The following is a 3,793-nucleotide window of genomic DNA, read 5'->3' as shown; positions in this document are numbered from 1 at the left end:
TTTCTGTACTCTGTAAGTACTAGCCCCGCACATGGTACTAGTGTCAGGGTCACTTCATGTAATCAACCTTCGTGCAATAAAAATACAAATATCATAGCCAAATATACATATTCAATGTGACAACAACTATAAACAAATGAAAACATGTTGCTGTGCTAGGCTACAAGACTAGTTAGACATACGCTAATGTAGCAACTACGAAAGTCGGGACTGTACATGCAAAATTGATTTCCAGTCAAAAGAAGGACTTCTATCCAAGTCTAGAGTTTAGGCACTTGAAAAACATTTAAATCAACAGGGTCAACTTTAAGCTGAGTGAGATATACTTTACTTAACATATTATCAAAATAAGCATCGTATTTAAAAACATTTTACAATTATACAATCACATCAATTTCAATCAATTTACTTAGGCAAACATTTTGATCTGATCTTAATCTTAATCCTGGACAATTCTTAACCTAGGCATCTTCCTAGGCTTATCGAGAGTACTTCTTTATCATGTCCTTTTAGGTATGGTCCAGGGAGTGTTCGATTGAGTTCAACCTAGCTATACCTTGTGATACAGTCCCGGGATAGTTCCACCGATTTCAACTCGTATCACACTCAATCCATTCGATTCAAGGTGAGTCCCGGGATAGTTCGACCGAGTTTGACTCCCTAGACACAAGTCCCGAAATAATTCTACCAAATTTATCCTCGTGTATATCGTGATATAAGTTAATCTATTTAGATCTATTTCTATCTTCTTAACCGACTTGACTCTGTGATCACATAACTAATTTGGATCATACACAAATTCACGTTTTGCAAACAATCATCAAATAAGCAAAACAATGAAATACAATTTAATACAAGCAATTTCGTTATAACAAATCCAATCCAAGCAATTCAATACAATCAATTTATCCAATCAATCTATATAACAATTCGATACAATTCCAATCATCACAATCAATTTGATATAATTATTTTATGCGATGAATTTCTTTCTATTCATACAATATATCTTAGATATTATTTTAATACGATAATATGAGTAAGTAAAATATACTCAGTCCTCGCTATCCAATTTTTTTTCACAATTCTAATGCCTTAGCCGAATCCTCTAAGCCAATGTCGTCAAACTCGTAGCTCGTCGATACGTCTGTCGCAGTTACCGTATAAATACGTTTAAATTTAATAAACGTATAATCAATATTAATAAACCCAAGTTATAACTTAGGTTACTATCTTTTTAACCTCGATATCACTTTTACTTGATATTCTTTTGAATATCAACTTTAACTTGATATCGTTTAAATATCGGCTTTAAACTTTTAACTTTAAAGACTTTACTTCAAAACAAAAACATATTTAATCATTTTAAATACGCTCAATTATTATTCTGATATCAAAACCTTTACCCTATTGAAATGGTTATTACAACCGAATAACCTCAATTATTCCAAACTCTTTTATCGCATTTTCTAAGTCAATATTTTATCTCACGTTTTAAACTTATAACGCTTAACTCTTAACTGGTTTTCTTAGTATTTTAAACATTTAAAAACAGCCCTATATACATGCTATACTCATCCATTTTACATCAATAATCCTTAGTCCAAAGTTTGTTTTCAAAATGTTTTTTACGTCCAAACCGAAACTAGTTGCGTAGCTTGACATTTTCATCGAAATTCGATATCGGTTGGACCTCGGGAAAGGGTTGGCGCAATCCTTTCCTCTTTGTTATTTCTATCCCCTGTTTTGGTAAGGGGAGGGGCTGTTTATGCTCTAGTGCAACGCACCAGAACTGCTGCCATGGCAACTCCAACGTGCTTCGGCACGGTGGTATACCTGCTGGATAGTCAGTGCAGCAAGTCTGGCGGTTCTCGCCTCCTTCGACCAGCCATGAATTGACCAAACCCTTCACACACAACACACAAAATTCACAACTCTCAACCCTCACATCAACTAACCATTATACTTAGTTTAGACCATCAAAATCATCCCATAAACACCATATATAACTCTTCAATCATTGACTCCACCAAACTTAATCAAAACAGAAAATTTGTTCAAAAACCCTAACTTCAGTTGGAGATTATTACTTAATTTTCTGGTCTCTATGGATAGATCTTCTCCTTCCCGTTCCGTGGCCGTAAGAATCGTCCAAATCCGTTGAGAATTGATGGAGTTGTGGCATTTTTAAATTTTTTGCATGTGATCATCTTCAAAAATGAAGAAGATGATGAGCTAAGGTAAAATGAAACTTTGATTTTAAAACTCAAAAGAATTTCCATTTATATTTATGACAGAAGGTCTCCTTTGGTCCTTAGAGAAAGCAACTTAAACCGTTTTGATTTCTACCTTACAAATTGTCCATTTTCATCCATCGAACGTTAGATCTTTTAGGTCGGATAAATTCCCAATTCAAATTTTAAACTCCTATAATTATGATATAACTTTAAAGACCTTTATAAATTAAAACGCTTTATATTTAATTTACATATTCTCTATTTATTAAATCATTTCCCATGATTTAATTAAAGACTTAATATAGTCAAATTTTACTTTTATTTTTTTGACAATTTAAAATAAATATTTTAAGAATATTTTCCTTAATATTCGAATCTCAAAATATTATTTTTAATATTTTGAATATCAAAATTTGACCTCGTGGCCTATTTTATTTATATAAAATTACGAGGTGTTACAATGAAATAAATGGAAATTGGACGAAGGAGTTGTGCAGCGTCCTATGGGCATACATAACCACACCAAGAAAAGAAACGGGAGAGACCATTTCAAATCGCTTGCTAAACGGAAGTTGTGATTCCAGTAGAAAATGGAATGCCGAGCTTAAGGGTAAACTATATGGAAGAATCATCAAACGAAGCAAAAATAAGACTCTGGCTCAACTTACTTGAGGAAAGAAGAACTCAAGTAGGAATATTAGTCGAGGCCTATAAGCAACAGGTTGCCTGGTACAACAACAAGAAAGTTAAACAAAGAAATTTCCAGATATGAGACTTTGTATTAAGAAATACCGAGATTGGAAGAGGAAATGCCAGAGTCAACAAACTCTATCCCAACCGGAAAGGACCCTACATGGTTGAAGGAACAACAGACCAAAGGGGCTTACAAACTAAAAAATGTTCGAGGGATTGCTAGTATTGAGGTAGTAGAACGTCGAACACCTAAAGAAGTATTATTAGTACATTTTGTACTTCAAATAATTTGTACACTTTACTCATGAATAAAGAATTTTTGCCCCTAAAATCAAAGCATACTCTTCAAAAACAAATATACCAATACATCGCCAAAATTGAGAGCGATTTCGAAATTAAAAAGTTTAGATTAACTCCTAAAAATATCATAGTTTAGATTAACTATGAGAAATAAATAATAAGCGAGTTTAGATTAACTCCTACAAATCTCAGAGATTAGATTAATTGTGAGAAACAAATAACAAAGTAGATAAGATTAATTCCACATTACCTGAATTTTAAATTAACTTAGGAAAACTTAGATAAAAGATAAAGAAAGATATTTTCTTTAAATAAATAGCTACACAGACAAAATTAATTCTCCTCAAAAAGAGAAAAAATAAAATAAAATCACAAATTCTTCGAAGCGTTCGCCTTCTCCGCCAACATTTCCTGAACAATCGGGGCCAAGTCCTCGGGATTCAATCGACTAACGCCCGAAAGATCAACGTTGGGGTTATCCTTCCGAAGCTTATTGTCACGACCCAAAGAAGAGGGCCACGACCAGCGCTAGGAAACGGGAGTGGTTGCTTCAAAATCCGTAG

Source organism: Mercurialis annua, linkage group LG1-X, assembly GCF_937616625.2.
Source record: "Mercurialis annua linkage group LG1-X, ddMerAnnu1.2, whole genome shotgun sequence".
Lineage (NCBI taxonomy): Eukaryota > Viridiplantae > Streptophyta > Magnoliopsida > Malpighiales > Euphorbiaceae > Mercurialis > Mercurialis annua.
The sequence above is the reverse complement of the archived record's forward strand: the minus strand, read 5'-3'. Positions refer to the sequence as shown.